The sequence below is a fragment of the Ruditapes philippinarum genome, unplaced genomic scaffold (genome assembly GCF_026571515.1).
Source record: "Ruditapes philippinarum isolate M1 unplaced genomic scaffold, ASM2657151v2 ctg74_1_1_1_1, whole genome shotgun sequence".
Classification (NCBI taxonomy): Eukaryota; Metazoa; Mollusca; class Bivalvia; order Venerida; family Veneridae; genus Ruditapes; species Ruditapes philippinarum.
The window spans coordinates 260,696-272,107 of record NW_026865153.1 but is presented as its reverse complement, the minus strand read 5'-3'; the positions used below and the strand labels follow the sequence as shown (position 1 = coordinate 272,107).

The 11,412-nt window shown below is 32.4% G+C and overlaps 1 non-coding gene across 1 annotated transcript; it reads left to right on the top strand.

Moving 5' to 3' along the window:
- The first annotated feature begins 349 nt into the window (after nt 1-349).
- Nucleotides 350-422, top strand: Trnaa-agc (transfer RNA alanine (anticodon AGC)). The gene has a single exon. It is a non-coding gene; the product is annotated as a tRNA-Ala (tRNA).
- The last annotated feature ends 10,990 nt before the right edge of the window (nt 423-11,412 follow it).

Sequence of the window (11,412 nt, the reverse complement as noted above, 5' to 3'; positions counted from 1 at the left end):
TTCTCTGAATAGCGGGACCGAATACTCATTTCAGAAGTTTTGAAATCAAAGAAATATGAAAAAAATCCGAAAGGTAAAACACTAAAATTGTAAAATTTTACCGCGTAATATTTCGGAAATTCCCGTTTCTATAAATAGTAAAAGATTTAACTATCTATTTTTATATCAAATATGTAAAACAAGTACAATACAAGCATTTGACTGTTTAAAATATATCAATAAGAAAAATTGAATATATCTGAAACAAAATTGAAGAAATTTAAATCCAGATAAAAAAAACGCGGTGCGATGAACGCTTATCACGTGAAGTATAGAAGTTGGTAATATTTTCTCGCTTGATATCATCAACGGGGAATTAGCTCAAGTGGTAGAGCGCTCGCTTAGCATGTGAGAGGTACCGGGATCGATACCCGGATTCTCCATATATTTTTTTCCCTTTCTTTTTCTTTTTTCTAATTTAAAAAGGTAATCCGAAATCTTAAAGCATATTATAACATAAGTTTTCTTTGCTATATTATACTTATCAAGGGAAACTATCTTACTTCTGTAATAATACATGCATATACACTTAAAGGCAATATCTTTCAGGCAAATTTAGGTTTTTGCTCTTTGCTTATAGAATACAAGAGGCAAACTCTTTCTTTATAAGAAAGTTTTTAAAGTCTTTTAAAGTCAACTGATTGTTTTTAACTTTTGAAATATAAGGTTATGTCTGATTTTTTGTTTCTAGTTTCAATGGTTGTTTCACTGTCGATTACATGTAAATGCAATATTTTTTATAAGAATTAACAAGTTGGTTTTGTTGGTGCGTCAGAAAATATAAGAAACTATACAATGTACTATTATTTTGGCCGGCGCATTCCCTTTCAAACCAAAAACGGTGATAATATATACTAAATGTATTATATTAGATTTATTTTAGAAGACTCACAAATGGAATTTTAAATTAGTGCTGTTTTGAAAAAATGGAGCTTTCTTTACTTTTTTATCAGCCACCGTATTGAAAAACAACAAAATCGATATGTTAAAAACGAACACAAAATAATTAGTTATTAACTATTTTATCGTTTTAGGTTGATTTTTTTTTCCGGATTTACTTATTATTTTTCCGTTCTTTGTAACACCAGTTTGGTTTCTTGTGCGTTGAACATAAACTAGCCACTTAACTGACCCTACCGGTGGTCAGTTAGGATGGATTATGTCTTGATGACATGTAACTGCCCAGTTCTACACTGTAATAACCTACCCATCTTTGACCACAAGATGACCACCACAGTGGTTTATGCTTTTGTCAACTCATTGTCTGACTAAACGTCCAATTCATGGCAATAAATCTTTTGAATATGACATGATAGTATGTGGGAAGTCCGGAAACGAGGTACACATATAAATTGTTTCTTAACTGTTTAGAACGAATGAACGGACAGACGAACGAACGTTTAATATTAAATTAAATTAATAAGCGAATCAATGAATGAGTGAGTGAGTGAGTGAGTGAGTGAGTTGAGTTGAGTTGAGTTGAGTTGAGTTGAGTTGAGTTGAGTTGAGTTGAGTTGAATGAATGAATGAATGAATGAATGAATGAATGAAAATGAATGAATGAATGAATGAATGAATGAATGAATGAATGAATGAATGAATGAATGAATGAATGAATGAATGAGTTTGTAACGAATTGATTATTTGTAATGCATTTAAACTTTTTTTAACAAAATCTATTTTTAGTATCCACAAGCAACATGTATTAGCAGTTTACTATAGAAAGAAAAAACTTCTTTAAAAAATAAGTCAGACCTGTTACCTGTATATTCTTTAACATTTTGACATTATTTCGTGCATGTTCGCAACAATAATTATAGAAAATAACCTCCCTCCCACGAGCTATATATTTGAAGGTCACGTGCAATACCATTATTTATGTTTCGTGAACAGATTTCCTTTTCTTTTTATTGCATTACCTCACATTTTTGTGGTCATAACTTTGCGAATTTGTCATTCACTAAATTGTTGCTATGTAAACAGTAATATCAAATCAGAAAAGTTTTACCTGTGAATTTATCGACAGGAAATGCTTTGATGTAACATGATAATCTAAAAATTTTGATAATAATTTTGATAGAAGAGTATCAATTATATACAATTATGATGTTTTATTATTTAATTTCAGGTTGAATGCTTAGTCTGTTGTGCATGAAACAAACTACGGTGTGGTGTCGATATTCAGACAAAGGAATGGGGGCAATGAGAATGTATTCGTACCTTTTAGTATGAAAGTAATATTTTACGAAAGCTGATCTTACGATATGTTTTTAATTTGAAAAACAAAAACAAAAACAACAACACAACAACACCACCACTCAGTATAGCATAAGTTTGTCTCGTGCTGTTTATTATTGTACACGTGCTGTTATCTAAATTTTCTACATAATTAAACAAGATTTTCCAAACAAACCATATTTGGTAAAACAAAATCTTAATTATCAAAGGTTGGAGGTTTTGTTTTTGTTGGTTTTTTTCTTTGATAATGTAACATTCCGAAATACCTTTTGTATTTATGTGAAATTCAATTTACCCCTTGACTTTAAAATATTGTTTAAGCATACCTTAAACTCAATAATGATAAAAGCTTTCTTGAACTATCCAGACCTGGTGTCATATAAGATACATAGTCGTGACCCCAATAGAGCTCGAACCCATGCTCCCTGGGCTGTGATTCATACGCCCTATTCACTATGCCACCGGTACTTATTTATACTTTGTCTAGTTGCACGATGTTATTCAGTCCTGTGTATACAGTAAGCGCCATAGGCAAGCTCGATTAGAAAAATTATAAAATAAAATATATTTCTAAATTTAAAAAAAAATCCAATCCATGTTTTCTTATATGCCCATACAAAACAAAAATATAATTATTAAAAAGTGAAAATGACATTCTATATCACTTTGAGATCAAACCGCATACCTAATCTGTAGCAGCATCTTAACTTTTAAATTGCTTTATAATTACATAACAATTTACAACGATTTTCACCCAGTTAACCTAGTTTAAAACTGGCAATTTTAATTTTTGTATTCATTTTAAGAACAAGATGTATTTCGAAGATATTGTCAAACGCCAAAACGGGAAAACGGTCCGGACAATTATAGCATTTATCCAAGACACAAGGAAATACCGGAAAGGAAACAAAAGATAAGTCCGGTTCAGATTTAAATCTAGATCTTTATTATAACTGCCTTATAAAGTATTTTCCTTGATATCGGATCGGTTTATTAAATCTTAGAATTTTTTATCTGCCTTTTTACTGCCACATTGACCAATGTGTAACAGTCAGCGGATGAATATCTACCAAAGACAAATTTACAGTAATTCTGAAATTATAATAAAAGGATCGCTGGACATATGCGACTTTTACGAAACTTGTAATTTCTATCGACGTGTCCTCTCAGCGGTCAATTTTCCTCCATCGGACATCTGTTTTATTGAGCAGTATCTATTGTAAAAGTTTTGACCACTGACCATCGGTCACTGGCTATCGGCCATCGGCCATTTGCTTCCGAAAAGTATCAGATTCGTACAACTGTAATTACGATGATCTGCTTTCAATTAATTATTCCCCATCCCTTTATTTATTCTATAAATATTTAAAGTTTATTTAAACCGTTCGAAGTCACGTGGCTGCTTTGTGGCAACAAGTAATCGCGCGTGCCGCTCTTGTTATTTTTACCGTTTTCAAAACATGACTAAAATTCCGTCACTTGATTTTGACATTTTCTTGAAGTAAACGAAATGAAAATCAACTTCTGGATGAGGGAAAATAAGAAATGTACAGTTAAATAGCGGAAAATAGTAAGTAATTGAATTAGTTTTAAAATTAAAGTGCCAGAAAAAGGTTGAATTAAGAATGTGCGCACGGCCTGCAGTAACACGTGTTTCGAAATCTAATGAGCGTGAATAAAAGCTGAAACCACGTCATAATTTATTTTAAGCACTTGTTCACATGTTGTTATTATGTAACATCAAAACTAATTTAAATTCGCCGGACAACCTTTAATGAAGATTTATTTGAATTTTACGCCACCTAGCGGGCATCTGCCTGGTCTAGGAACGGAATGGGTGCTGCTATTAAAACGCTCTGATAAGGTCTTTCATTTGAATCAACATGTGGCTATTAGTGTCAAAGTTCATTTTAACATAAGAAAACAGTCTAGAAAGCTGGATTGCTGATATGGTCAGCCTGTGGAAAGAATAGTGTTATTGTCTCCATCTTGGGAAGACTAATAGTTGTTTACCTTTGCAATTATTTCACGAACATTTGCTTACTTTAGAAAAAAGACATGACGCAATGTAAGTTTTGCGATTTGTTCTGCAGTCTTTATTCCCAATTAATTACACAAACTTCGTATACCTTTACAGTATTGGTAAACCCTTTTATAATCATAAAAATTTCGTTTACCGATATTGTTTAGCAACTTTGTCTTGGAGATAAGTGAAGTAGTCGTGGTCATCTGGTCAGCACCGTATATTCAAGAGTTCTACTGTACCAGAAACAGCTTTCAAATAAAGAAAAAAATAATACAAATTCAAATTCACTATACTGGCTGATTGCTTGGATTATTGTTGCTATTTGCGGGGCTATCTAACTAAATAAAAGTGACGAAATTGTAAAAAATAAATTTACCCAACATTGTGCGATGTTATTTTAAGAAACGAAATATAAGGTTCCGCCGTATTATTCAACAGGTGGGGCGCACCCCTTGGCCATTGTCTCACGTGACCCTCTTTGTCTTAGAATGGAAATTTACTATTTTGCTGTTGTTATTTTTTGACGTATCCATTTCCCACCTATGATCATAGGAACGTAAAATAATTTAAGAGAGCCAAAAGGGCTTTAACATTAATACAGACGAATCACTTGTATTCAAATTTAAAACACTGGGTTTCAAGGGGGGCGTTGTCAGATCCATTTCGTTACCACGGTAACTGTTATTGTGGTTTGGCAATACACAAAATACAATGACGAGTTCAAAGCATTGAATTTTAAACTAATCAATAAATTGCGATACACAAATTCACATCTCTTAAGCCATCTGCCCAAGTCGATGACTTTGTAATACATTTAATGAAGGGGGGCAGGTGATTTTATATGAAGAAGTATCCGAATTCCGAGGCATGTGTCAAAATTTGCCACCATATGTCAAATGAATCGGGGACAACGCTCGCGTGCTACTGTTTATTTACAGATTCGGTTCAATGGTCAACTCACTAGATAAATCAAAATTATATTTGCCCGAAAATACATGTCGATAAATTGAGTCAAACAATGGCTATGAAATATGATATATAATGTCTTTTGAAATATCTAGATACTAAAATATTTTCAGAAAATGTTGAAAATACAAAGAAAAATACGAATTCTAAAAACAAATAAGAAAGAAAAAGTAATAATTATAATAAAAGATTATAAGAAATATGGCATTTGTTAATTTAACAGTAAAATCTAGATTATATTATTTTTGAAAAGTTTCCTTTTCCCCCTATCAGGGTTATTTCAATTTCATTAATTTTCTTACAAACCATCGTGACTTCTAACTCAACTGGTGGCCAACATTTTGCTATTTTAAGATATGCGACTGAATGGTCTTTTATGGAGGAACCTTCATGTGCCACTATAGAACGAATGGATGTCATTTCTGAAAAAGGAATAATATGCATAACGATTTGGCTATAAAAATATGATTTGATTTTGAGTCTAGAAATTTATTAGGCTTTTAATGTTTGAAAAGGATTTGTTAGCAAATAACCATACCAATATTTGTCTTTGCGCTATGATACATCGCCTTAAGTTCCCACACATACATACAAGTAATGTTTCTGATGGACAATGATAATGATTACGATGATGATAATTATGATGATGATGATGATGATGATGACTAATAATTAAACTGAAAAAAAAAATTATCAATACTTTAATATTTTATAATGTCAGTCACATTTTGAAGCCACTAATGACAAACTGAGGCCACTGACCACCGATGAACATAACTCCTGGACGTTTTTTGGAAAAGAATCAGACACTGCGGCGTAACGTAACTTCCGTTTTGGGAATGAGGAACAGTTTAAACGGATATATCAGATAACCAATAGACACGCATTTTGTACAAATATTAATCTTTAATTTTTAAATACCTCAAATATTTATCAACATTTAAAAAATCGATTGAAGGACATAAATTCTTCTTTTCCTTTCAAATTGTAGCAAGGAAGTTGTTTTAACAGGGGTTCATACCCGTTAACTCGGCAAACGGCTCGACAACAGCCCTGACCGAATACAGTAGATTTAACAAATATAATTATGCAAAATTGCTAAATTTTTCCTTTGCTATACTCATATAAAGCCATATTATGTAATATACAGAAAAATACTCACAAATATAAACGTGGTTATGTAAATGTAAAAATCAAAACTTACTTTTAATTAAATCACCAAATGTTACAGCGACTTATTCATTTTTTTGGGGAAATTCTTTTTGTCTGGATGAATGACATAAGATGATAAAATCAGGTTTTTAGGTAAAATATACATAAAAAACTATTAACTATCCTTTTCATCAAGCAGACGATAGATATTTAAAACTTACAGAAGTGTGCCAGCAGACAGCAGATGTCGTTAAAAAAATTGCCATAAAGCGATAAAAAAAATGTCCCCATCGAATACTCGAAACGTATTTGCTAATCAACGGTGATGAATGTAGGTAAAAGAAACCATAATTTGCTTTACCAACAAAGCCCGTCTTGAATGGGTGACGAAAGTTTTTATGGAGTTGAAAAAGCTAAGTGTGGCTGACGGAACTAAAATTACACCTGCCTTATTTTTTTTTCTTTTCTAAATGAAAACCAGAATTAATTCATTTTCTCTCCCCCATCTCATCGCTAATACAACCAGCTGTATTCAAATAAGGCAGGATGCTCGGTCGTACGCCGAATTGGTTAACATTTTTAACTGCGACGGAATGAAAATAATGAAATAGCTAGGCTTGCAACAATTGAGCCGTATAATTATTCGCGTGCCTTTGCATCTGTCCCCGAGGACCTTTAGGGCTGAATAAAACAGAAGATATCCGAATGATCAGACAATAAGGTCTTACTAGTTTGCCCCCGATAATATTAATATCTGTAATCGCATGTATAATTGTCATTATTAAACTGTCAAAAATGTATATAGAGAAAAAAATGATTGCATTGAACCGAAATTTAATATAAATTTGATCAGCTGTCCTTACAACCGAGGTCATGTTCGCGTGCACTCAACTAGCAACCATGGCGATTTATCGTTACCCCTCCCACCGGCACTCATATACTTCTTTCATCTTCAACGCCTTATTGCGTTGTCGTGTGCCCTATTATAATTTAATTTGGTTTATTGCAGTTTTTATGAAATAAAATTTCCTTTGACCAGGCAATGTATCGCTATTCAGGGAGTCCTTTCATAGAATTAATCTAGAGATAAGGGGGTCACAATTGTCAAATTCGAAAAAAAGGGGTCATTACCATGGAACTATTTAAGACCGCAGCACCTGTCGCGGATGAATACACAAAATCGTAGAAAAATGGCTTCTGATTGGAACACGCTAATTATCAGGTGACAGATCATGGCTTTATTTTACCCGAACAAACCTTAAAGGTACAGAGGTCAGCACCCGGAGATCAATATCCCTCCCAATTAATAAGTGATCTACCCGAATATTGATCAGCCTGGAACGCTACATCCGGGGTTTTGTTTAGGAATTTGTTCAGCGTCCCCATCTGGTCTTTCGAAATGTACCGTTAGGGCTATTGTTCAATGATGTTTGAATACCATAATTAACCAATCAAGTAGGGCACCTGCTTTCATTAATTTACATTTACCGTTAAACAGATGCTGTGAGCTATTTTTAGATCCGCGAGACGGAATTATTTTTTTATTTATTTTTTCATTCCGATACTGCAAGTATCGGAATTTTTTTGTCCAAAATTTTTTTTTAATGCTGGCATACTAAATCAAAGCACTGAATGTACTGATGGGGAGGCTATGAGAGAATGTTTCAGACTTATAGTTTCTTTTCTTTTTGCTTAAAATATGCTACCAAAATAAAAAGATATGCACATTGCGCTATTTATCCTTACTGTTGTGTTCAATCATTCATATATATGGTTAATGTGGTTGACTATTCATTTTGTTAATATTCCAGAACATTTAATTGAGACTGTTAATCATGCAAATTTTGAAAAACCTAAACTGTCAATAATAAATGACATACCAGCAAGTATGACGACTGTTCATTATCAGATAACAATAACATTTTACAACTGACGGTTCCTTATCAAAATATTCTAGGACTGTTCATCATAAATACTTTATGTCATTTTAATATTATTGAATGATAATAACAACTGCAAGTGATGCAACATTTTTATTGAACATAAAAATTATACACGTTTAGATGTACCATAATTGAGATCAATAAGATACTGTCTTGTGATGAGTATTAATATTCATGCTCTACGGACAGAAGGTTGTCTTCTCCAGAAGCAAATCTCGAATAAAATCACGTTTCAGAAAATTAATCCCATTTCATTACTGACGGCGTCGGATAATATTAAAGCTAAATATTTCTTGAAAAAATACATCTCTGCAAAGCTTATTCAAAACTGAATCAACCTAAGTGAAAATTGATCAGGAAGTTATATCTTCTTTTTTTACCGCCAACACTCAACCAACTTATGGTAGTTAATCGATAGATTCTACGTGTATTTTTAAACCTCACTAGCTTGAAATATATACTGCGGAAAATCTGTTGTTAACAGGGTGTGCGGTTATTACGTAGGGTTTTCCCGCAAATAGATGAGAACATCGAAGCCGTCAGTGCTATGAATGGTGTTATAAATGGCGTGTTTTGGAAGTTTTTGTTGAAACTTCTCCAAATACCTCCAGAGGCGTGCACGTCGCGGAGAAGGCACACGGAAGGTCATAGTCAAGTCATCATAATTACCAGAGGTGATTGGTTGACCTGTCGTGACTTACTCTGGAGGTTTGGCGCTAATAGATGCCGTTTTTGTTGTCGTCAGTCAGAAAGTTGATGCCTTGACGGTATTGTCGTCTCCTTTACCACCAAAGAACGAAGAATGGGCTTCCAGGAAGAATCTGCTTGAAAAAGACGTCCCAGATGCTATAATCTCGGACATATGGTTATTCCGGCGCCGAGTATAAATAAACTTAAAACACACACACTTTTGTTGAAAACAAAACAACAACACATTTTCTGTAGTAATTTTTCAAGTGTTGTAAAATGAATAAGAAATTCCTCTTATGCCGCCATTATTTTTAGAACACAACCATAAAATTCTCTTTTTTTTTATTTTTCAAATAAACATTAATCACTTCAGCGCGCGCAAATATCGGTTTCAAATTAAAGTTTCGTATAAGATATGTTAATGACTTCCCGATGCTCGACTGTAAGTAATTTGTATATGTATGCGGTTTTTTTTTTGTTTTTTTTTGTTTTTTTTTGTTTTTGTTTTTTTAATTAAAGCTTCTTATTCTTTAATATTTTTTATGTATCTCATAATCTGTATTGAAAATTTGAATTTTATTACACATGGACTATCAAATTATGATGTATGCCCTAGAATTGAATAAACTTTCTAATTACACAATACGGGGTCATACTGATCTTTGCGTCTTTCTCTGAAATAATTATTTCCTTGTTAAAACATATTTGACCACATATTTCTGTCAATTAACTGTTCACTTTACTTCCGATTTTGTTGTACGGAAACACATGTTTCTATTTGTGTTTTCTAATCAATTCGAATCTATAATCAGTTTAATGGGATCACCACCGTGTAAACGACTACTAGGTACTTTGGTCATGTTTTTTACCACAAATATTTGAATGTTTCTATTGGGATTAAAATGAGCATAGTTAACTAAACAACTGTTTGTATAAATTCCTGACCTGTCTAATTCTAATTATGAGATTAGTGAATATATAAGATTTTCACTACAAAATATTCCTAAACAAAAGAGCACATGTTTAAATTTATTCCTATACAAATAAAAGATCAGAGTAGGGATCTGTCAATTGCCAAAGATACTTTTATGTTAAAAGTTGATTTAATGAATTATGTAAGATGAAATATAAGTATTGCTTTTTTTTATTTTGCTAATGTAAAATGTAATATTGTGCTGGAATTTTGTCGGAGGTCCTTAGGGGTTTTGTAGTTAAATAGTTTTTTTTCGGCGATAATGGTTAAAGAATATAAATGTTTTCAAACTATATGTTCATCACCATCAGTGAATTTTTAGTTAAATGTATGCAAAATATTTACTAAACAGCTATATGATTTAGCGGTTTATGAGCGTTTTCCGCGTACAGCCTCCTGGGGTGTACAAATAAGTTAGTTTTCCTTAGTTATCACGCAAGCATGATCCATGTCTCTGATGTAAGCGACAGTTTACAATTATTTGTCTTTAAAAAATATTAAGGACTATTAATAGTTTATAACAACAAAAGAACATGCATGATATTGAGAATACGGTGTTGCAACGTTCTAGTTAATGACCCGTCATAAACAGTTGGTCGCTGCGTAGTAATTGGAAAATTGTTATCAAAATAATAAAGAATATTTGCCACTGAATTAAAGCATTTACTTATAAATTTTCATTTATGCTTTTTTGTTAAAAAAATATTGATAAAGTTATTATTTTGAAGGGTTTTCATACCAGAACTATTTATTACAGACGTACGTATGCCTATAAACCTGATTACCGCGGCAGTAATGACGTCACGGAGTAGTGATTTAAACAAAAATCAAGAATTTTTCAGAGAGAATTATTATCTTTACAAATTGCAGATATGGAATTAAAGAATGAAAATATTTTCATATTGTAAATGTCTGTGATGAGTGATGAGTCAGCTTAGAAAAAATCAAGGTACTATTTTTTGACCTGATTACCGCGGCAGTATGACGTCACGGAGTAGTGATTTAAACAAAAATCAAGAATTTTTCAGAGAATTATTATCTTTACAAATTGCAGATATGAAATTAAAGAATGAAAATATTTTCATATTGTAAATGTCTGTGATGAGTGATGAGTCAGCTTAGAAAAAATCAAGGTACTATTTTTTGACCTGATTACCGCGGCAGTAAGATTTGACAGACGGTTATTAACATTGGGTCGGCATAGCCTCCCCAAAAACCAAACTTTCGATAAATCGTCAAGATCATCAACAGCAACAGCAACATCATCTAAATACGAGTCAATGTTACACAGAAAAATATGAAAATGCTTTCAAACGAATTATAAACCTACTTACAAAAAAAGAACAATCACATAAATATACATACTTTTACTCAGTCGTAGCATT